This window comes from Rhinopithecus bieti, unplaced genomic scaffold (genome assembly GCF_001698545.2).
Source record: "Rhinopithecus bieti isolate Rb0 unplaced genomic scaffold, ASM169854v2 scaffold_57210, whole genome shotgun sequence".
Taxonomy (NCBI): domain Eukaryota; kingdom Metazoa; phylum Chordata; class Mammalia; order Primates; family Cercopithecidae; genus Rhinopithecus; species Rhinopithecus bieti.
Window position 1 is genome coordinate 1,554,818 of NW_016823439.1, and position 25,243 is coordinate 1,580,060.

The following is a 25,243-nucleotide window of genomic DNA, read 5'->3' on the forward strand; positions in this document are numbered from 1 at the left end:
AGAAGTTCATAAAAGTGCTTATATTCCAAAACTGAAGTTTAGGAGCCAGGGAATGATGAGCAGTTTGATAGAACTGTTTTGTTGAGTTAGACCAGACAATAAATTATTTTTGTGGTTTTTTTTTTTTTGGTATAACACCTCAGTATTATTTAGACCTTGAAACTTCCTCTTAATATGTATTATTTCTGATCAATGACCATAGGCAGTCTTTAAATACTCCACAAGGAATAGACAGAAAGGAGGCATCTTTCCAAGAGAAATTCTCAAACCAAAGTATTCCTTAGCCAGTTTCTGCCCTGTTATTCCATGGCTGGTCTCAATTAGCTTTCTGCCACCGTCACACATTTGTGAAAATGGCAACAGTGGTAATGAACATACCCATAGGCCCATGGAAGATTTCCATTTTCTCTTCATTTCTGGCACCACAGGAACACTTCAGTCCAGTCCAGCACACACAATCAATTCAAGTGCACGCATAAAACTCTACTATATATAGTATGAGTATGAGTGGATTCCAGGATGCAAACTATATATAGTTGAGCTAAATAACGAGTTCGCTGTCATGTTATTCAGCTGGCAATGTTTGAAACATTAAACAGTTCTTTCCAGTCACTCCTTGTTGAATGCTGGTTCTCACTGGTGCTCTTTTGTGCACCCTTGTTTTCAGCTGGCCTGTCTTCTTAAGTCCCTTTCTGGACTTTGGTCAAGTGAGAGCTGTTTCTTTTCTTTTTTTCTTTTTTTTTTGAGACAGAGTCTCACTCTGTCGCCCAGGCTGGAGTGCAATGGTGTGATCTCAGCTCACTGCAACCTCACCGCCCGGGTTCAAGCAATTCTCCTGCCTCAGCCTCCTAAATAGCTGGGATTATAGGCGCATGCCACCATGCCTGGCTTTTTTTAAAAAATATTTTTAGTAGAGATGGGGTTTCACCATGTTGGCCAGGCTGGTCTCGAACTCCTGACCTCGTGATCCTCCCACCTCGGCCTTCCAAAGTGTTGGGATTACAGGTGTGAGCTACCGCACACAGCCCTGTCTAACTTTTATGTACAGGGATGGCTCTGGCATTTCCTTCTTTATTTTATTTTATGTTTTAACCCTATCCCTGGTGGCAGGTGAGGCTATGGTATTTTAGCCAGGAAAAGCTCAGGGCAGCAATCTGGGGCAATCAGGGCAGCACAATGGGGGAAGCTTGAGGCAATTCCCTGGAATCTTTTTAGATCTGGAGGATGCTGATGGAGATTACAGAGGAGGAAGGGCTAATGGACCTACCCCAGGCTATCTTTTGGTGCTGTCACTACCCACATACATCTTTTTTCTTTCATCTTGTAAAAACTGCTTGTTCTGGCAGACTCTTACCCAGCCAGGTAAGCCAAGCTCACCCAGTAGAAAATCTCAAAATTGTCTCTGAACTTCCCATTTCCATCAGAGGGGCATTAAAGGGTGCCACAGACATTTATTTGGCCATGGGGATGCCAACATGAACAAGATGGTCCTCGTCCTCAAGTTGTTCACAGTCTAAAGTGAAGTAGAACCAGGTACAGTGGCTCACAGTAATCCCAACACTTTGGGAGGCTGAGGTGGGAGGATCACTTGAGGCCAGGCATTTGAGACCAGCTTGGGCAACATAGTGAGACCCTATCTCAACAAAAAATTTAAAAATTAGCAAGGCATGGTGGTGCATGCTGGAAGTCCCAGCTACTTGGGAGGCCAAGGCAGGAGGATCCTTTGAGCCCAGGAGTTTGAGGCTGCAGTGAGCTATGATCATGTCATTGTACTCAAGCCTGGTTGGCAGAGTGAGACCTTGTCTCTATCAAAAGTCACAGTGTGGGAGCACAGGAAGGTTCTGTTTACCTCATATGTGGTCCCTATTTGTATCTCCTCTCTCTCATCTATAGCAGCTCATATTTTATTCTTTCCCACATTCCATTCATTAAACAAATACTTGTTGAGTCTTGAGTCTGTGCTAAGTGTTGGGGCTACAGTGGCATTGGACTTGTATTCCAATGGAGAGAATCAGATAATAAGGAAGTACACAAATAAGATATTATTTAGTGAAACAGAAAACAGGCTAAGGGATAGAAAGTGACCATCAGGGGAGGTAAAATGCGGAAAGGTTGCAACAATGGGCACAGAGATCTCTCTGAGGAGGTGATATTTGAACTAAGATCTGATGGGCAGGTAAGAGGTAACCAAGCATGGGAATATCTGGGGAAGAGCAGGGCTGGCAGGTGAAACTGGAAGAGGAAGACTGAGCGGGATGTCTATGGTATTGCAGGAATGGAAAGAAGGCCATGGTGACTAGAGCCTAGTGCCACAGGGGAGAGTGACAGCAGCTGAGATCACAGAGGTCATCAGGGGCAAATCAGGAGGGCTGGAAGACCTTGATAATCAGATGTCTGAATTTTATGATCAGTGCAATTTGGAGAGGGGAATGTACTTTTCCTATTATCAGATATGCATGTTTTTTATTCAGGGTATCCTTGTCAGCATATAAAGAAACAGAATTAGTGATGAAAATATTGATTGCTTGGTGAGTACAGAATTAGAGCAAAGACAGATGAAAGGTCTTGAGGGATATTTGACATAGGCTCTCCAAGGGTCCACAGCACTGGGGATTTTCTTTTTCAAATATCTGGATATTTGTGAGTATCAGATATACTAAACTCTCTTGAACAAAGTTTAACACCTCAAGTCTCCTTGTTTTTAGGGTAGGCAGGAATTCATGCCCTTTTGTCTGTATTCTTTCATCACACCATCACCTTTCCTTACCTCCACAGCCTTTGTTACATTCCCAGTTACAGATGATATTTAATCACCTCAAGAATCTAGTCCAGGCCAGGCGTGTTGGCTCGCCCCTGTAATCCCAGCACTTTGGGAGTCCAAAGCAGTAGGATCACATGAGGCTGGGAGTCTGAGACCAGCCTGGCCAATATGGTGAAACCCCATCTCTATTAAAAATAATAATAATAAAAAAGTAGCGGGGCATGGTGGCACACGCCTGTAGTCCCAGCTACTTGGGAGGCTGAGGTAGGAGAATCACTTGAACCTGGGAGGCAGAGGTTGCAGTGAGCCAAGATCACCCCACTGCACTACAGCCTGAGCAACAGAGCGAGATTCTGTCTCAAAAAAAAAAAAAAAAAAATGTAGTCTAAAACCTATCATAAACTGGATCCTGATGGGAAGTATATAATTATATAACTTATCCATGGTTAGTGAATAATTTTAGCTTCAGTCTCGGGGAACGAGACCCACGTCCCACCCCCGACCAACTTGGGCTTTTGGCTTGGGGGCTAGTTTTCTTTTCAGGCTTGTCACTCTGTAATCACTGACCACTATATGCATATGGTTCTGATGTAAACTAAAATCTTTATCCAAAGTCTCTATCCACCTGGCAACTTTTGAACCCATATGAAATAAGCAGGGTAGTGACTCTTCTTTTGAGACCTCATTTGCTCATTTATTCAAGTACATGGAGCCCCAGGCAGCACACTGAGTACAAGGGATAAAACAGATGCATGATGTACTCCTAGCCCCCTAGTCTGACAAAGCTTTTATGTGTATCTCTGGTTCTTAAAATGAACAAATTGTCCACTTACAAACTGTATACTTACAACTAACCAGGATGTACAGGGCTTGTGCTCCATGCAGCTTGCAAATATCTGTCCTGAATTATTTTCTGCAGACTAACAGCCACCACAGCTTCTGGTTGCTCCTCTCTCCTCCTTGTCCTCCTTCCCACCTCCAGAGCTCTTGCTGCTGTTGCCATGACAGCCAGAAGGAAAAGCTTTGGAACCTTATCTCTTACTATGGGCCTATGTCTCCCCATGAGGACATTATTGTCTGTCACTCCAACTGGACTCTGGGGCTTGCTCTTTAAATATACCATTAAGTCATGTTAAAATTGGAACTCTAGGGGCAAGATTATGACGGTATTTAGTCAGGGACCTAGGAATTCTCAAATCTTGTTTTTGACTAGCAATCCTTTTCTTCAAAGAAAATATGTGCCACTTATGTCAAAGCAGGGTATAGAGATGCTTTTTACTAAGTGGGGCTTCATGTCTAAGCCCCGAATAGAGTTTTAACAGGTCCATACAGACCTGATGGAGGTCTCTTTTGACATAAGCTGGGTTGACCTGAGATGCCTACTTGACCACTAACAGATTAGAAGAAAAATCCTCCAGCTCAAACTTGTCAGCTGGGCTCCAGGTTCAGGCAGCCATCTGCTGGTTTGATATTTCCCTGGATGTCTTGTGGACATCTTCATCTTAAAAATCCTTCCATCCTTATTCTTCCCCTAGTCTTCCTCCTCTCCATAAACAGCTTCACCCTCCAGACAGAGGCCCAAGTCAGCAACCTGGGAGGCTTCCTTGACTCTTCCCTTCCCCTTGCCTCCCTGCATGCCCAATCCTTACCAAGTCCTGTGGCTCTATCTCCAAAATAAAACTCGCAGACGTCTGCTCTTCTCCATCATCACTCCCACCACTTCAGACTAAAACGTAGTCGTCTTCCGTCTGGATTATTTTGATCACCCTCGGACTGTTCTCCCTGATTCTACTTGTTTTTCGCCGAGTCCTTCTTCATAGAGCAGCAAGAGCGATCTTTTAAAAGGATAAACCAGATTGTATGACTCTGCTCTTTAAAACTCTTCTTGGCTTCCCACTATACTTGGAATGAAAACCGTCGTCTTCACCGTGGCCTACAGGGCCTGCCCTGCGTTCTCTGAGCTCCTGTCCAGCTTTGTCTCTCCCACTCTCCACCTGGCCCCTCCTCCAGTCACATTTGTATTCCTTCCACTCTCCATGTGGCTTGCAAATATGTCTTTTGTTTCCTCCAAAGTCAAACAGCTGCCATACGTCCCGGTTTTCCCACAAAGCTCTTTTCCCACCTCCAAGCCTTTACACCTTCAGCTCCTTCTGCCTGGAACACATGTTCCCTGTGCTTTGCCTAATCTTTGTACGGTGGCTGTTTCCTTCTTAACCTTGAGGTCTCAGTTAAATGTCACCTCCTCAGCGAGGCCTTCCCTGACTACCCTATCCAAAACTGCTCTCCCGCATGAGTGACTCTCTGTCAGTGCACCCTGTTTATTTCCTATGTAAGATTTTCCAAAACATGTACCTATTTTGGTTATTCATGTGTGTGTTTATTGTTGAGGGCAGGAACTAGATCTACTTTATTCATTATGAATGGCATATAAGAGAAACATGATTAATACCTGTTAGATCCATGAATTATCCTGTCTGAAATTCCACCTGGGATTCCTGCACTCAGGAAAGAAACATGAAATATTTTTTTCCTCTTTTTCCTCCTTCACTCTCTTGGTCAGGGTCTTTTTTTTTTTTTTTTTTTTTTATAAGATGGAGTCTCACTCTGTCACCCAGGCTGGAGTGCAGTGGTGCTATCTCGGCTCACCGCAACCTCCATCTCCCAGGTTCAAGTGATTCTCCTGCCTCAGCCTCTTGAGTAGCTGGGATTACAGGCTCAAGCCACCACGCCCAGCTAATTTTTTTATTTTTAATAGAGACGGGGTTTCACCACGTTGGCCAGGCTGGTCTCAAACTCCTCATCTCAGCCTCCCAAAGTGCAGGAATTATAGGTGTGCGCTACCACGCCCAGCTGGTCAGGATCTTGATGAATGAAATTCTCCTGAGATGGCACAAATGAAGAAACTGTAAAGAAGAGATTATTCTCTGAGGCAAGGACAGGGTTAAGAAAACCAACACAGGATGTTCAGATACCTGAGAGGAGCAAGAGCAAGGAGTTGTTATACCCCCAAGACTGGGTGCCAAAGGGAGGGAACCATATTCCCAGAGCCCAGTAAGAGCTGGGGCTGTGGAAGAGGCTTCCCAGCTAGAAATGTAGTCTTGGAGGGACATAGCCATTGCCAGGTTGCTGGCAGCTAAGCAGGAGAGGAACAGATGAAGAAATACCCCACCTAATCTCATCTCCTATTTCTAGTCTGTGCCCCTTCTTGACTGAAGCCAACTGAAAGCTAGCCAGCAAGGAAGCCCAGGTGAACAAATCAGTCTGTAGGAAGCTGGCCTTCCAGAGCACTGAGCAGGTGATAAATGGAGAAGAACTGGTACAGGTGTTCACTCCCAGCAGCTGGAACTCAGCCTTGGTTTTGCTCCCATGACTTAGAAGTCAATCCGATTTGTGACTTATGCTTGGAATTTAACTACCATTTATACCACTGGGTTTATAGAATTTTGATTTCTAAATAAACGACTTACTAATAAACCTGACAACACAATTCACTAGGGCATTAGAGCCTGCCTTTATACTGAACAAGTGGGTGAAGTGTTTTTATTATTAATAAGCACAGTACAGCCTACTCAAGAGAAAGAAAACTTCTATAATCTTATTTGGCCACCACATCAAACGAACTATGGAGTCTTTTGATGATATAAATAGTATCCTCACAAAATACATGGGACCAGTATTTGCCAAACTTGATTTCTAGGTTCTGTCAAACCAGTTGCAGACATATAGCTAGAATTTCTTTTCTCAGTTAAAAATGCTTTAAGTCTTTGAGTTCTGGTTTTCATCCTCCTCTGATCAGTTGCTGTGTGAGGATGTCCATATCTGACTAATTTTACTCTACAAATACAGAATTGCACCCAGGTGTATTTTAGGGGTATTGGTCACCTTGAAGTTTTCATAGGTTTTACAGAGATACATGCTGGTGAGGTGGGAGCAGGGGTGAATAACAAGTAAAATACAAGTCTTCCTGAAAGCTGATAATGCAGCATTGGGGTCGATGACTTGTTTTCTTTCTTTCTTTTCTTTCATTATTATTATTATTATTATTATTATTATCATTATTATTTTGAGATGGAGTCTCGCTCTGTTGCCCAGGCTGGAGTGCAATGGCACAATCTCGGCTGACTGCAACCTTTGCCTCCTGGGTTCAAGCGATTCTCCTGCCTTAGCATCCCGAGCAGCTGGGATTACAGGCATGCACCACCATACCTGGCTCTTTTTTTGTTTGTTTTTTTTTTTTTTTTTTTGAGACAGAGTCTCGCTCTGTCACCAGGCTAGAGTGCAGTGGTATGATTTCAGCTCACTGTAACCTCTGCCTCCTGGGTTCAAGCGATTCTCCTGCCTCAGCCTCCCGAGTAGCTGGGACCACAGGCACGCAGCACCACGCCCAGCTAATTTTTATATTTTTAGTAGAGAGGGGTTTGACTATGTTGGCCAGGCTGGTCTCAAACTCCTGGGCTCAAGTAATCCACCTGCCTCAGCCTCCCAAAGTGCTGCGATTACAGATTTGAGCCACTGTGCCCAGCCTCTTTTTTTTTTTTTTTTAATAGATAATAGGGTTTCACCATGTTACCCAGGTTGGTCTCAAACTCCTGGACTCAAGTGATCCACCTGCGTCCATCTCCCAAAGTGCTGAGATTACAGGTATGACCACTGTTCCCAGCCAAAAATCATTTCATCTTTGTAACTTTAGCAGTGGGATCTGGGGCCACGTTATATGACTGAGTGGCATCACAATATCAATATACAACTCATCTTTTAAAATCTTTGTTTTAGAATATGACTTGGGAGCTGGACAGCTATACTGAATATTTCCACTGGAGCAGAGAGGACTGAGAGGCCACTGCCCAATTTATTGTGTCTGTGTTGAGTGCTAGATCTATGAATGGGGTTCCATATTAGCAAACAGCAACCTCATTTCCAGTTCATTTTTCTCCTTGCTGGAAGTGTTCTAAATATTGGAAGAATCATCTACTCTAAATTAGAATGCCCTCGCTTTGTCTACTCTGCATTTTTTAACAAGAAGGCATACAATATATTTATTGTGTTTATTGATTTATTGATGCTTAGAAAATAAGAGAATGTTGGTTTAGCATGGACTGAATTTTATCTTTCCGCTATGTAAAAAAGAGGCAAGTTGCGCTAATCCTTGAATCACAGAGGCTTATAAGGAGAATTCAAATTCATGTCTGGTTTCCCGTATCCAGAGATTCTACAGAGAGAAAATTCTCTCCTAAAAGGAACTATATACCGGCCAGGCACAGTGGCTCACATCTGTAGTCCCAGCACTTTAGGAGGCCAAGATGGGTGGATCACTTGAGGTCAGGAGTTTGAGACCCGCCTGGACAACATGGTGAAACCCCGTCTGTACTAAAAATACAAAAATTAGCTTGGCTTGGTGGCATGCGCCTGTAATCCCAGTTCCTTGGGAGGCTGAGGCATGAGAATCGCTTGAACCCAAGAGGCAGGAGTTGCAGTGAGCCGAGATCGCACTATTGCACTCCAGCCTGGCCAACAGAGCTAGACTGTCTCACAAAAAAAAAAAAAAAAAAAAAAAAAAAAAAAGAACTATATACCACCTGGCATATATCTGAAGAGAAGCAGGGTGGAGGGTAAAGTAAAATATAAGTTCAGTGGAAAAATACTTGGAAAGCCACTTGGTAACCATAAAGATCTTAATTAAATCACCCAGGGCCTTATTCCATAGTGATATGCACCAGGTGTTTCTACTTCCACTTAATTAACTCAGCATAATTCCTCTTTTAAAAACACGACATATACTGTTGGGGTGTATCCAGCCGAAACACACATCACCACAAAGCTTTTAAAATGTGGTTCTTTTCAATGTACATATTAGAATGGCCTCATGTCTTTCACTATGTGTGTACTGACCTTAGAGGGTCACCCACATTAAAGGATGCAGTAGAAATAAGGCAATCCCACATTTACAGACAAGAAAACACAATAATGTAGTTTTATGGAAACTAACCTTCAGAAATGCAAGGCATTTCTGAGTGTAAACCTCTCAGATGTGGGAGAAATATGTGTGAGATCTGGACTTTCATTTATCCGAATATGAGGAATTTGTCTGCTAGAGTCAACTGGCTGATAATGGATGGAAAGGATTAGTGCAGGTCCTACTTGGCAGGCTTCTCGGTAGAAACCCATATGCTCTCTGACATTGATTATAATTATTTTTCCATCATTCCCAGGTTACATTCTTAGCAGGAATGTGAGCCAACTCTCTCCCTAGGAAGGCTCCTGCTGTGAAACCATCTTTGGCAATGAATCTTTAACAAAAGATCAAGAACTTGACATTTATTTTTAAGCACGAGAAGAAAATGTGTGCAATGTTGGAAGCAAGGACAGGGATAGGAAGAGCTTCTAAACACTTGCAGGCAGGAGCAGTGGAACAGAAAGAAATAGTACATGAGTGACATGACTTTACTTTTGTGAATAGCAACTAATGACTAGGTATGGAATAGGTGGATTATATGATGTTAAGGTTTAATGTCTTTTAAAGTAGAAGGGTGGGGAAATGTGGTTATTATTCCAAACCAGGTATGTCTTTATGATTTTATATCCAACTGATCATTCAGGGAAAAAATCTTTTATTTTCAGGAAGAGCATGTGCATTCAAACTTGTTAATTCATTGATTTGAGTTGAAGGGAGGGGGATATGCTTGGTGGAAAAGTTAAAGTGCTCCGGGTGAGAAATTCACAGGGTAAGAATTTTTCATTTTCAAATTGTCCACCTACAATAAGGAAATTTCTTCCAAATTAATTTTTTAAACAACAGGGGCAGAAAATGGTGTGGCTGTCAGAAGATTACCAAATTAAACACAAAAAGCTTAGCCTGTCTCCTAAAGGATGGTTATTTCTGTCTCATAGTTTCATGCACTGTAATGATTAGTTTCTCCATTAAAATCAAATACAGAATATAATTAAGTCAATCCTCCAGGTTACATGATTAAAATTCCACTAGCTGAAGGACTTGCTAGAGGAAGTAATAAATACTTTAATAAATGCCTGTACCATAAATGTACTTCGGATGTGACTTAAACTCAGTACAAACCTTATCATAGGCAGTTTATAGCCCCTTGATGGGGAAATTTTGTTTTTGCTGAGCTATGCTCTTCTAAGCATTTGGATAAAGTTCCTAATGGTATTCCACTTTCTACCTTTGCCGAAAACTTAGCCCAAAGTGATGTGTACATTTTTATACATGAGAATGAAATCAAATGAAACGTTTTGATTTAAAAAGGAAACCACATATTATTGAAAACTAAAATATATCTTGGTTATGGACTTGTGAATACTACATCAAAATTCATTGCAGAAGAATAAATTACCCAATCTTGTAATAGAGTTTTCAGATATGGGAAATATATAGTGTTCTTCCTGTTTTAACATTGCGGATTTAAATCATTTGGTTACATAATCACAATTCAATCTTCAACTGAAATTTTCATTGTCATTATTATATCATTTAAAAATATATAACTGAGCACAGTGGCTCATGCCTGTAATCCCAGCACTTTGGGAGGCCATAGTAGGAGGATCACTTGAGCCCAGGAGTTCAAGACCAGCCCTGGCAACACAGCAAGACCGCGTCTTTGCAAAAAATTTAAAAACTAGTTGGGCGTGGTAGCATGCACTTGTAGTCCCAGCTACTTGGGAGGCTAACCTCGGAGGATCACTTGAGCCCAGAAGCTTGAGGCTGCAGTGAGCTGTGGTCATGCCACTGCCCTCCATCCAGCCTGGGAGACAGAGCGAGACCCTATCTCAAAAATATATATATATATATTTAAATATTATCAGCAAATATATATGTATATATATTTTAAATATTATATGTATATATATATTTAAAAAACCACTCACAATCGCTTTATAAAGTCTATTCCATTTCTCAGTTTGGCATAACCATACTTCTTTTCTCCACTGCAGGTAAGATTTAATTAGCAATGGGGAAAAAAACGCTTCTCCAGTGCTAGGCAACGGGCCATATCCATCAGGAGTAAAGAAAAAGGCGTAGCAGTTACACATGGCTGCCTTTATCTCATCTATTTGAATAAGTTATTGAATTTACTATGTGCAAGGTTGTTTGCAAAACATCTCACACGCATTCCCTTATTTAATTCTCATAAAAATCTAAAATTTATATGTTTAAGCCTCCCAACTACCCAGTGAGAGAGTTAATAATATGCTCCTTCTACAGGGAGAAAAGTGAAGCTCAGAGAGTTTATTTACCTAAACTTTTATAGGGAGGAAATCATTTCTTGTAACCATCTGTGTCAGTTGGGTCTTCCAGGAAGCAGGTGAGGAGACTGAGTGAAGAACACAAACAGTTGATTCAGGTGAAATGCCTGTTAAAGAAAAAAGGGAGAATCAGCAGCTTGGACAGATAAAGCCTTTGGGCCATGATATTAATCTGATACTTGTGAAAAACAAACAAACAAAAAAGGTGGGGAAGAGTCGGCGCGGTGGCTCACGCTTGTAATCCCAGCACTTTGGGAGGCCGAGGTGGGCAAATCACCTGAGGTTGGGAGTTCGAGACCAGGCTGACCAATATGGTGAAAGCCCATCTCTACTAAAAATACAAAATTAGCCAGGTATGGTGGCACGTGCCTGTAATCCCAGCTACTCATAAGGCTGAGGCAGGAGAATCACTTAAACCTCAGAGGCAGAGGTTGCAATGAGCTGAGATCACGCCATTGCACTCCAGCCTGGGCGACAAAAGCGAAACTCTGTCTCAAAAAAAAAAGGGGGGGGGGTTGGGGAAGAAACAGGATTGAACAGGAGCACCTCAGAATACAATGCACACCTGACAGTTTTGGCCAACTCAATGGGAAACACCAGAGCAAAGACTGCTGATTGGAAGATATCCTCATTGGCTAGAAATAGCCAGCCCCTAGTACTTCCACTATGCTTGGTTATTATCTGGAGACCGTGCAGGAAGAGTGTGGCCTTAGTTTGAAAACTGAGGTGGTCTGAAGCTGCTGCAGTTGGAGGCTATCAACTAACCACTCTCCTTGCAGCTGAATGGAAGTTATTTCTCGAACGGAGAGCCAAGTGGTATGTCTTCACAACTGCCACGGTTCACCCCGTGCACCATGCAACTCCCTTCACATTTAGGGAACAGCTCCTCCAGGGTTCCAGTGTGCCTCTCTTCTTGCAGATAAACTTAAAAGAGGCAGATCAGTGGGATGAACTATACCCCTTGTCACAGCAGTTGATCTTGGGATTGCAACTGATACTTATCCTCTCCCTTCTCCACTATCCATTCCAAATTTACTCTCCCTCAGTTACCATCTCTAGTGGTCTCAGTGACTTGCTGGTGGTGTAACACAACTTTCATTTTTGAATGAAACCACTGGTAACCATACTTATCTCAAGCTGGCGTTGCTGTACTCATCCATGTATGTTCTCAGTTGGGCCAGGGAGTATCATAAAGCACCCAAGTGGACTGCCTGAGTTCTCTACGTATTCTTCATTGCCCCCACTTGTAACAGCAACACAAACTCCTCCTGCTAATCAGGGGCAATTACCCTTGCCAAGATGGCAACTCTCCTCTGCTGATTCATGGTCACGAAGAATTAAAAATGCCAGGGCAGGAGCCATATTTTATAGTTCAGATGGAACTCTTGCTCTTTCCCCAACCATGACGTTTCATTAGGGCAACCTTTTGCAGCCTCCTGCTCCTCCATTCTTGCTTTCTTTTTATTTATTTATTTATTTTTAATTATTATTATTATTTTTTAAGACAGAGTCTCACTCTGTTGCCCAGGTTGGAGTGCAGTGGTGCTCTCTTGGCTCACTGCAACCTCCTCCTCCCGGACTCAAGTGATTCTCCTGACTCAGCCTCCCGAGTAGCTGGGATTACAGGTGCCTGCCACCATGCCCGGCTAATTTTTGTACTTTTAGTAGAGACAGGGTTTCACCATGTTGGCCAGGCTGGTCTCAAACTCCTGACCTCAGGCAATCCGCCTGTGTTGGCCTCCCAAAGTGCTGGCATTATAGGTGTGAGCCACCACACCCAGCCTCATCCTTGCTTCTTTTGATGGTGCATATTAAGCAGCATCCCCATTGACTGGTCATTGACTTTGTCCTTTGGGACACCATACTCTGTGAACTATCTCCACAACTCTCTTTGGATCAAGCTCCCTTGGCTGCCATTCTGCTTTGCTGGTCATTACTATAATTACAACCCTCTGGCTTCTAGGGGTTAAGTGCTGCCCCCTGGCCTCTTGCTTCAGGAGCCCACCATGCTCATTGCTATCCATGAGCCAAGCTCTGTGACAGCATCTCCTACCCACAGCCCTCGCTAGCACTGAACTTCTCACTGATGCTGGCACCCTCTCCCTGGAGTATTCCTGATGGCCTTGGCAAGTGAAGCATAAGCTCTGGGCCTATGTGTGTAGCATAATCCTCTGGAGGTCTTCTGGCCTCACAGAAAACATCTATTCCAACATGTCCACTTCCCTCTGCATCTTTATTCCTTCCTCTATTATCTGCCAGGGCAAAATTCACACATTTATTAAGTGCTGGTTTGTGTGCCATCCTTTGACAGGAGACATAAGACAAACAGCTCAGAGTGGAAGAAATAGATGTTCTCAGGATGGGGCTGTATGTTGTCCTGGTTTAGAGCATCTGCCCTACAGTCAGAATGCCTGCGTTTGAAATAATTTCTGTCATGAACTAGCTGTGAGACCGTGGGTGAGTTATTCAACCTTTCAGCACATCATCTCCTAAAATGGGGATAATGTTTTCTTCCCCAAAGACTTGTGGGGAGGAACCAAAAATTAAATGGATTATTGAATATGAAGTACTTAGACCATTGGCCAACCCTTCGTCAGTGCCCTATAACCGTTGCCTGTTTAGCATGTCATAAACACGTGACTCGCATACATCATATTAAAATAGAGCAGAGTAGTTAAGTCTGGGGAAAGGAAACTTTTATTAGATGACTGTTCTCTTCCAAGCGCATAACACTATTTTCTCATGATCCCCTCTTTAATCTTTGCAATAACTCACAAGGTAGGTATTACCAGTTGCAGTTTCCTGAGGAGGAAACCAAAGCTGGGAATTATTTTATCCTCAAAGAGGCAATAAGTTGACGGCCACAACCGGGACATTCAGCTTTTCTCCTCACATTTAGAAATGTCATATGGCTGTGAGTCACCTTGTGAGGATCTTGTCACATCCTTAGGCTGTACTGCCAACACTGAAAATGCACTGTGGCTGACCCGTTTCAGCAAAGCCAGGCTGCAGTTTTCCTGTGGATTCCCATTCCAGCAGTTAGGCTAGGCTCTCCTTTGGTTTTGGTACCACTGTGATTTTGCTGTGTGGCTACTTTAGAGACTAGAGACTGCCTAATGTGAGCAATAGGTGATCTAACGGACACTCATTATTTGTTGACTCAGCATCTATGAAACTTTAGTCAACTGGCAGCATCATGGTTTTCATCCATGGAATTCTGCCATGTTGGTTCCACCCTCAGCTCCGGGAGGGGGCATGTGCATGGCACCTGGATAATCAGATCATGGCATTCCCAGCCACAGGGATGGGTTTTGGGGAGAGGAGACATGTTACAATTCAGGCCAACTCATGTCGGGCCCAGGACTTAACTTATATTGTTTTATTTTATTTTATTTTTGAGACAAGGTCTTGGCTCTGTCACCCAGGCTGGAGTACGGTGGTGTGATCACGGCTCACTGCAGCCTGGAGCTTCCAGGCTCAATTGATCCTCCCGCCTCAGCCTCCTGAGTAGCTAGGACTACAGGTGCACACCCCCCTACCCAGCTAATTTTTGTAGAGACAGAGTTTCACCATGTTGCCCAGGCTGGTCTCAAACTCCTGGGCTCAAATGATCCACCTGCCTTGATCTCCCAAAGTGTTGGGATTACAGGTGTGAGCCACCAAGCCCAGCTTGGACTTAACTTTATATTGATGGCAATGAAAAGCTTTTTCTTTTTCTGCCTGGAGCTCTATAAGGTCATAAACCACCTGCCACTACTGGATACAATCTTCCTCCCATAAAATGAAAGTATGCCTCAGAATAAAGCCAGAACAGAGGCAGGAAAAACAGAGACATCAGGAGAGCAGTGGTCCTGGTAACATCATTTGAGCCCCGATTCCAGGTATACCTGAAGCCTGTATATCCCTTGGCTTTTTAGTTCTGTTGAGTAAAACCTATGGTGAGGCCATTGGTTTGAACCGAGCTCCTGCACTGGGCCCCAACATATCAGACCAAACCAGAATGGAGTCACTCACGCTAGCTGTTATGTAGTCAAACTGAACTTAGAAGTGGATCAGTTTTCCAAAAAAAAGGAAGATTCACAGCAACCAATCCAAAGAGGCCCCATCAACCTGAGCCAACATGATAAGGAAGTCCCTTCCGCTTTAATCCTATAAGAAAAGTGACTTTGAAACAACCAAACTGCTTTTTTGTTCCTTGTTTCTGCTTTCTTCTGCCTCTTCTGCCTATAAAGCCCAGCTCCTCTGCTCAGCTCCTCAGGGTGCCTTTGTATTTTATAGAAGAAATGCTGCCCAATTCATGAATTACCAACAAAAGCCAATTGGGTCTTTAAACTTGATTTGTTGAAATTTTGTTCTTTGATAGTTCCACAAGCCAATAAATTCCTTTTTCTTCCTTTAAATCAGATGTCCTTGGCCGGGTGTGGTGGCTCACGCCTGTAATCCCAGCACCGTGGGAGGCCAAGGTGGGCGGATCATCTGAGGTCAGGAATTTGAGGCCAGCCTGATCAACATGGATAAACCCTGTTTCTACTCAAAATACAAAATTAGCCGGGTATGGTGGTGCATGCCTATAATCCCGGCTACTCAGGAGGCTGAGACAGGAGAATTGCTTGAACCTGGGAGGCAGACTTGCAAGAGCTGAGATTACGCCATTGCACTCCAGCCTGGGCAACAGAGTGAGACTTTGTCTCAAAAAAAAAAAAAAAAAAAAAAAAAATCAGGCATTCTCAACCTCTAGGCATGGACCAGTCCACAGCCTGTTAGGAACAGGGCAGCACAGCAGGAGGTGAGTGGCAAGCAAACAGGAGCAAGCATGGCCGCCTGAGCTCCGCCTCCTGTCACATCACCAGCGGCATTAGATTCTCATTGGAGCACGAACCCTATTGTGAACTGAGTATGCGAGGGATCTAAGTTGCAGGCTACTGATGAGAATCTAACTAATGCTTGATGTACTAACTGTACTGCCAACAGTACAGTACAGTTTCATCCAGAAACCATCCCTCACGGTCCATGGAAAAATCGTCTTCCACAAAACGGGTCCCTGGTGCCAAAAAGGTTGGAGAATGCTGCTTTAAATAGTTGCAGCTGGGATTTCTATTACTTGAAACTAACTCCTAGCCATGAATCATTCAGTCAGTCAATATTCAATATCTTCAGTGTGCTAGGTATCATCCAAGGGTAGGAAAACAGCAGTCAATAAGACAGACAACTCCCTGTGGGCCTAGATTCGCATTTGAAACTGACATTCTCAGCTGGGCGTGGTGGCTCACGCCTGTAATCCCAGGCACTTTGGGAGGCCAAGGTGGGCAGATCACCTGAGGTTGGGAGTTTGAGACCAGCCTGGCCAACATGGTGAAACTCCGTGTTTACTAAAAAAAATACAAAAATTAGCTGAACATGGTGGCACGGGCCTGTAATCACAGCTTCTCGGGAGGCTGAGGCAGGGAATCACTTGAACCTGGGAGGTGGAGGTTGCAGTGAACCAAGATCATGCCACTGCCCTACAGCTTAGGTGACACAGTGAGACTCCATTTCAGAAAAAAAAAAAAAAAAAGAAGAAGAAGAAGAAAAGAAACTGACATTCTAGTGAGAAGAAAAGAAGAAGGAGTAAAAGTAAATAGGTATATTGTGAATCAGTTATGACAAGTTCTGTACTCTGGGCAAGGCGAAGGAAGTGTTATAAGGGATTCAGGGAACATCTCACAGATATGGTGACTTTCAGAAGAGACCTAAAATATGTGAGAGAGTAAGCCATGAGTGGTAGCAGGGTTCCAGTAAGAGGAAACAGAAAATTCAAAGGCCCTGAGTGGAGTGGATGCTTATAGCACAGTGAGGCCAAAGTGTTAAATGTGGCCAGGCATGGTGGCTCACACCTGTAATCCCAGCACTTTGTGAGACTGTTGAGCCCAGGAGCTCACGACCAGCCCCGGCAATGGGGCAAGATTCTGTCTTTACAGAAAATTTAAAAATTAGCTGGAGACAGTGGCATATACCTGTGGTCCCAGCTACTTGTGAGGCTGAGGTGGGAGGATGACTTGAGCTCAGGAGTTCGAGCTTACAGTGAGTCATGATGGTACCATTGCACTCCACCCTGGGCAACAGAGTGAGACCCTCCCTCAACTAAAACAAAAAACTCAGAGTGTTAAAAGTGTAGTGGGAAGGGAGGTAGGGTGGAAGATGAGTTCAGAGAAGTAACAAGTTCAAACCATCCAGGCCCTTCACAGACATCAGAGCTTTATGGTTTTACTCAACATACATGGGAATCCACTGGGCAGGTTTTTTTCTTTTTTAAATGACATGTGCTAACATATTTTAAAAGAATTAATTTGGTTGTTGAATGGAGGGGGCAAGGGCAGAAGCCAGGAATCCAGGGAGAAGAATATTGCAATGATCTGGATGAGAGATATTGGTGGCTAGGGCAGGGTGGTAGCAGTGGAAATGAAGAGTGGTGGACAGATAAGAGGTATATTTTGATTGCTGAATAAACAGGATTTGCTGATAAATTGGATTTTGGGATGAAAGAAAGAGAACAATCAAGGATAACTCCATAGTTTTTGTCCTAAGCAACTAGAAGTTTGGGATAAAGTTTCAGTCCTTTTCTTTTTTCTTTTTTTTTTTTGAGACAGAGTCTCGCTCTGTTGCCCAGCCTGGAGTGCAGTGGCATGATCTCGGCTCACTGCAAGCTCCACCTCCTGGATTCAAGTGATTCTCCTGCCTCAGCCTCGTAAGTAGCTGGGATTATAGGCACATGCCACCACAGCCGGCTAAGTTTTTGTATTTTGAGTAGAGACGGGGTTTCACTGTGTTGGCCAGGCAGATCTCGAACTCCTGACCTCAAGTGATCCACCTTTCTCGGCCTCCCAAAGTGCTGGAATTACAGGTGTTAGCCACTGCGCCTGGCCGGTTCTTTTTTGTTACTTATTAGATACTTATTAGATATCCAAGGTCTGACACTCAGACATTCAGAGGAGAGGACTAGGATAGAAATATATATTTGGTTGGGAGGCCGAGACGGGCGGATCACAAGGTCAGGAGATCGAGACCATCCTGGCTAATACGAGGAAACCCCGTCTCTACTAAAGAATACAAAAAACTAGCCGGGCGACGAGGCGGGCGCCTGTAGTCCCAGCTACTTGGGAGGCGGAGGCAGGAGAATGGCCTAAACCTGGGAGGCGGAGCTTGCAGTGAGCTGAGATCCGGCCACCGCACTCCAGCCTGGGTGACAGAGCCAGACTCCGTCTCAAAAAAAAAAAAAAAAAAAAAAAAAAAAAAAAAGAAATATATATTTGGGACTCATTAGTGCATGATAGTATTTAAAGTTGTGAGATTGAATGAGGCCCAGTGCAGTGGCTCACACTTATAATGCCAGTGCTTTGGGAGGCTGAGGCGGGAGGATCACTTGAGCCCAGGAGTTTGAGGTTACAGTGAGCTATGATCATGCCATTGTACTCCAGCCTGGATGACCGAGTGAGATTCTGTCTCAAAACAAAATAAAATAAAATAAAACTGCAAGACTGAATGAAACATGTGTATAGACAGAGAACAGATATGAGGGCCAAGTCCTGGGACTCTCATGTTTAGAGGTCAGGAAGATAAGGAGGAACCAATAGGGCAGACTGAGAAAGAATAGCCATTGGAGTAGCTGCTGCTGTGTATAGTGAAGAAAATGCATCAAGGAGGGAGTGATCAGCTGTGTACGAGGTGCACTAGGTGCTGATTTCTGGGACAAGAAAAATGAGGACAGGAAATTTATTACTAGATTGAGCAATGTGGAGCTTTTAACACTTACTGCTATCTTATTTATATACTACCTGTTGACACTTGCTTATTTTCTGTCTGCTCTCATTCTTATGTAAGCTCTGTAAGCTCTGTGACATTCTATTTCATTTGCTACTGCATTCCTATTGTCTAGGACAGTACCTGGCACATAATAAGTGTTCAATGAATAGTCCTTAAATATTTCTTGAATGGGCCAGCACGGTGGTTCACCCCTATAATCCCAACACTTTGGGAGGCCGAGGTGGGCAGATCACTTGAAGTCAGGAGTTCGAGACCAGCCTGGCCAACATATACTGAAACCCCGTCTCTACTAAAAAATACAAAAATTAGCTGGATGTGGTGGCGCACGCCCGTAGTCCCAGCTACTTGGGAAGCTGAGGCAGGAGAATTGCTTGAACCCAGGAGGCAGAGGTTGCAGTGAGCCGAGATTGTGCTACTGCACTCCAGCCTGGGTGACAGAGCAAGACTCTGTCTCTCAAAAAAAAAAAAAAAAAATTATTGAATGAAAAAATTATGAAAACAGGCCAGGCGCAGTGGTTCACGCCTGTAATCCCAGCACTTTGGGAGGCTGAGGCGGGTGGATCACCTGAGGTCAGGAGTTCAAGACCAGCTTGACCAACATGGTGAAACCCCGTCTCTACTAAATACAAAAAATTAGCCAGGCATGGTGGCACAAGCCTGTAATCTCAGCTATTCGGGAGGCTGAGGCAGGAGAATCACTTGAACCCGGGAGGCAGAGGTTGCAGTGGGCCAAGATTAAACCATTGCACTCCAGCCTGGGCAACAAGAGCGAAAACATTGTCTTTAAAAAAAAAAAAAGGAAATTATGAAAACAAGGCAGAGAAAATTTTATTTCTCAATTCCTCTTTGTACAAAGATACCTTGCTTTTTTATATTTTGGTAGAGGAAGTAATGGTGTAGCACCAGTTTTGAATTATGTTCAGAATCTAACAAGGTATTTAAACTCACTAAACTTTTGTTTCCTTATGCTTAAAAGGTGATGGATAATAATAAGATAATGTTTGAGATTTTACCCAGAACCATGTCCAGTACATAACGGGTATTCAATAAATGCTTTGTAAATCTGGAAGGGTCACATGAGCCAGACCACACAATGGCAGACAAATTGGATGCAGATAAGTAAGTCATTTGATATAGGAAGTTTCATTTATTTGAGAAGTGATTTATTATGTCTTTTCTCTGTCTACACTCTGTCTAAATTCAGTCTCACAACTTTAAATACCAGAAAAAAGGAAATGTTGCTAGTCAGCTGCATTTCCAACTAAAAGCACTTGAATGTGTCTCAAGATGGGATAAGGATGGTAACATATTCAGAATAGTGTTGCTATTATAGTGGTTTCACATTAAAATGTAATGGCTGGCCAGACACGGTAGCTCACGCCTGTAATCCCAGCACTTTGGGAGGCTGAGGCAGGCGGATCGCCTGAGGTCGGGAGTTTGAGACCAGCCTGGCCAACATGGTGAAACCCTGTCTCTACTAAAAAATATAAAATTAGCCGGGTGTGGTGGCACATGTCTGTAATCCCAGCTACTCGGGAGGCTGAGACAGGAGAATCACTGGAACCTGGGGGGCAGAGGTTGTGGTGAGCCAAGATCGCGCCACTGCATTCCAGCCTGGGAAACAAGAGCAAAACTCTGTCTCAAAAAAGATAATAAATAAATAAATAAATAAATAAATAAATAAATAAAATGTAATGGCTTTTAGGCTTTTGCTTTGTTTTGTTTTTGAGACAAAGTCTCACTCTGTTCCCTAGGCTGGAGTGCAGTGGTGCAATCTCAGCTCACTGCAACCTCTGCCTCCTGGCTTCAAGCGATTATCCTCCCTCAGCCTCCGAGTAGCTGGAATTACAGGCATGTGACACCATGCCTGGCTAATTTTTGTATTTTTAGTAGAGATGGGGCTTCTCCATGTTGGCCAGGCTGGTCTTGAACTCCTGACCTCAAGCGATCTGCCCACCTCTGCCTCCCAAAGTGCTGGGATTAGAGGCATTACCCACCCTGCCCAGCTGGCTTTCAGGCTTTTAAAAAGAACCTTGTGTCTTATTATAGATTCTACATTTCAAATCTCATTACATTATAATGTAATAAGATAGATAGATATACTTNATAAATAAATAAATAAATAAATAAATAAATAAAATGTAATGGCTTTTAGGCTTTTGCTTTGTTTTGTTTTGAGACAAAGTCTCACTCTGTTCCCTAGGCTGGAGTGCAGTGGTGCAATCTCAGCTCACTGCAACCTCTGCCTCCTGGCTTCAAGCGATTATCCTCCCTCAGCCTCCGAGTAGCTGGAATTACAGGCATGTGACACCATGCCTGGCTAATTTTGTATTTTAGTAGAGATGGGGCTTCTCCATGTTGGCCAGGCTGGTCTTGAACTCCTGACCTCAAGCGATCTGCCCACCTCTGCCTCCCAAAGTGCTGGGATTAGAGGCATTACCCACCCTGCCCAGCTGGCTTTCAGGCTTTTAAAAAGAACCTTGTGTCTTATTATAGATTCTACATTTCAAATCTCATTACATTATAATGTAATAAGATAGATAGATATACTTTGGGGAGACGACTCCCCCTAGACCTAGATCTTCTCCTAGGTCATTCTGATCTGAATCTTACAGAAGGCACCAGAGTAGGCTGGAGCAGATGCCAAGGCTTGAAAAGACTCTGCAAATATGTTGTGAAGTGTCAACCTCAAAAGGTTAACTAGGAAGCTCCTAAAGGATCTTGGCGGTTTAAAGTAGGTAAAGATTATATTTTCAAGGAGATCGGCCTTTAGCAGGGAAAATTGTGCTGAGTGAGGAGGTTAAAAGGGGGTGGGATAACCAGTCAGAGCAGAGAGCTATTCTGAATTAGCACTTAAGCAGCCTGGGCATGCGGCCAAATCTCTTGGGTTAATATTTCTCCTTTGTTGTCCAGGATTAGGCAACAATGCAGCCTTCTGTCATTTTGCATTTCTTTGTCTGTTAAACAGAGTCAATAACCTGCATTCTCTTTGGACCCAGAATACTTGGCCATCATCTTCCCCCTAGCACAGAAACAATGACATTCTGGTATTGATGTATTGGTACTGGACATTGTGGGGAGATGTCAAGATGGTGATTAAAGTTCTGATCCTTTGGAAATCAGTGTTTATGGGAAGGTACCAAACATTATAAGAAGCTAAGAACTCACAAGACAAATATTTAGAGAAAATCTCCAAGAACAAACTCTTCCAGGTAGGAACAAAGTTTGTATTCGTGTGCCAACTCTTCTTGTCTCTCTTGATAATACTATTTTTTGCCATGAAATGTGGGTTATTACAGTGATGGGGAAGAGAGGCTGAATCAGAAAGGATGTTGAAATTTGGCAACAGAAGAAAGGGTTTGTATTTTATTTATTTTTTTTTTGAGACAGGGTCTCACTCTGTCACGGAGGCTGGAGTGCAGTGATGCCATCTTAGCTCACTGCAACCTCCACCTCCTGGGCTCAAGCAATCCTCCCACCTCAGCCTCCCAAGTAGCTGGGACTACAGGCAGGCACCACCTTCCCCTGCTAATTTTTGTCTTTTTAGTGGAGACGGGGTTTCACCATGTTGCCCAGGCTGGTCTTGAACTCCTGGGCTCAAGCAATCAGCACGCCTCAGCCTCCCAAAGTGCTGGATTACAGGCATGAGCCACCATGATCAGCCAGAAAGGGTTTTAAAATCTTCCAGTGTACCCTTCAAGATGGCTGAAAGCATCACTTTGTGGGCTCCTTTTTTGTACTTTGGCTTCACAAGGGGAATGACATCTCCCAAGTGACTCTGTCTGACTGGTCTTTGTCATTATTATTACCTCATTTATTTAGCATTTCCTAATATTAGACATTGTGCTAAGTGTTTTACATATATTATTCCATTTATTTCTCACAAAAAAACTCATGAAGTAGGAACTATTAACGTTCTCTTCATATAAAGAAAACTGAGTCATAATCCTACCACTGGTGAGCTTTTGGTGAGGTGAAGCATCTGGATACTGGAAAAGAAGTCGCTAGTTGAGGTGCTAAGAAAGAGGAACAAACAGAGTTTAGAGCAACTTACTGGGTGCAATGGCTGACGCCTGTAATCCCAGTAATTTGGGAGGCTGAGGTGGGAGGATTGCTTGAGCTCAGGAGTTTGAGACCAGCCTGGGCAACATCAGGAAACCCCATCTCTACTAAAAATACAAACATTAGCTGGGAGTGGTAACTTGTTCCTGTAGTCCCAGCTACTTAGTAGGCTGAGGCATGAAAATCATTTGAACTCAAGAGGCGGAGGTTGCAGTGAGTTTAGATTATGCCATTGCACTCCAGCTTGTGTGACAGAGTGAGACTCTGTCTCAAAATAAAATAAAATAAAAATGAATAAATAAATGAAATATACACATTCAAATTTTCATTCATTCATATTTTGCTTCCTTCCATGAGTTGGGTGTTGTATTGGGACTGGGAATACAATAATGAACAGATGCAGGTCACAGGCTATTGAGAGTCCAGTAATTCAAATAGTTGTAACGCAATATGAGGAGTGCCATGACACAGAGCAATGTTTTCAAAACTTTTCTCATGATGGGAATCCCCAGGACCACTTGTTAAATATGGAACTTAACTTACTAGACTTCTCTCATGGAAATTCTGGGGTTATAGAATCTGTTTTTTGGTTTTTGTTTTGAGACGGAGTTTCACTCAGTTGTCAGGCTGGAGTGCAATGGGGCAATCTCTGCTCACTCCAACCTCTGTCTCCCGGGTTCAAGCAATTCTCCTGCCTCAGCCTCCTGAGTAGCTGGGACTACAGGCGTGCCCCCACACCCAGCTAATTTTTTTTTTTTTTTTTTGTATTTTTAGTAGAGACAGGGTTTCACCATGTTGGCCAGGATGGTCTCCATCTTTTGACCTTGTGATCCGCCCGCCTCAGCCTCCCAAAGTGCTGGGATTACAGGCATGAGCCACGGCACCCGGCCCAGAATCTGTTTTTTAACTAACACTATAGTTGAGTTGTATATTCAGGAAAGTCTGGGAAGCATAGATGTAAAGGTGTGTGCCCAAATGCTTGAGAAACCTAAGGTGGGGTGTCTACTCAGCCTGGGGAGTTAAGGATGGCCTCACAGAGAAGGTGACAGCTGAAGAGGAGGTGCAGGAACAGAAGTTATTTCACACCCCAGCAGGGAACCGTATCCTTGTGTTCCAAGGTGTGAAAGTATGAGCAAGCATTGACCTATTTAGGACACTGAGAGCAATCAGACACTGTGGAAGCGCAAAATATACAATAAGAAATAGCAAGGGATAAGGCTGGAGAGAAAGTGAGGGCCAGGCTATGAAAATCCTGGAATGCCATGTGAAGAAATATAGATTGATGGAGATGCTTTTTAGACTGCCTTGGTTCTTATTTCTATTTTATATATTATCATATCATATATATTTTATATATTTATATATTGCATACTCTAATATATTATTATATTTATATTTACTGACTTTTTTTTTTTGAGACAGGGTCTCTCTGTCACCCAGCCTGTAGTGCAGTGGTGCAGCCTCAACCTCCTAGGATCAAGAGGTCCTCCCACCTCAGCCTCCCGAGTAACTACAACCACAGGTGTGCACCACCATGCCTCGCTAATTTTTGTATTTTTTGTAGACACAGGGTTTCACCATGTTGCCCAGGCTGGTCTTGAACTCCTGGGCTCAAGCGATCTGCCCTCCTCAGTGTTCCAAAGTGCTGGGATTATAGGCATGAGCCACTGTGCTCGGCCTATTTACTGAAATTAATTCCTTTTAAATTTTAGACAAGACTCAGTGGGGTATCATGGAGGAACGGGAGACTTGTTTCTCTGGTTCTCAGCAAAGGGCATTTACCACACTGCTGGGAACAGGGGTGGTAATTTTAGTGAAGGGAATCAAAAGGAGAGAGCGCAGATAGAGAGGTGGGCCTCACAGGCGATGGCTGAGAAAGACTGGAGCGGCTGTCGTTTCCTTCTTGAGACCTTTTCTGTTCAAACCAAAGAGGACATTCTACTTTGTTTTTGTAAGACTAAATGCTTTCTATACAAAACCAGATCTTAATCTTTAAATGTAAAATAGTGAAACCCCAAAATACATTAAAAGTATGTTGGCTGAACAGACACATGAAAAAATGCTCATCATCACTGGCCGTCAGAGAAATGCGAATCAAAACCACAATGAGATACCATCTCACACCAGTTAGAAGGGCAATCATTAAAAAGTCAGGAAACAACAGGTGCTGGAGAGGATGTGGAGAAATAGGAACACTTTTACACTGTTGGTGGGATTGTAAACTAGTTCAACCATTATGGAAAACAGTATGGCGATTCCTCAAGGATCTAGAACTAGATGTACCATATGACCCAGCCATCCCATTACTGGGTATATACCCAAAGGATTATAAATCATGCTGCTATAAAGACACATGCACAC

At 43.4% G+C, this 25,243-nt stretch overlaps 1 long non-coding RNA gene across 1 annotated transcript in view; it reads right to left on the reverse strand.

Annotated features, from left to right (window-relative positions):
* The window catches only part of LOC108521626 (uncharacterized), a 107,703-nt gene that overhangs the window by 71,923 nt on the left and 10,537 nt on the right, over window positions 1-25,243 (reverse strand). Inside the window, exon 2 of the long non-coding RNA XR_001883228.1 lies at window positions 11,012-11,127. This is a non-coding gene — a long non-coding RNA (uncharacterized LOC108521626). The remainder of the gene's footprint in view (window positions 1-11,011; window positions 11,128-25,243) is intronic.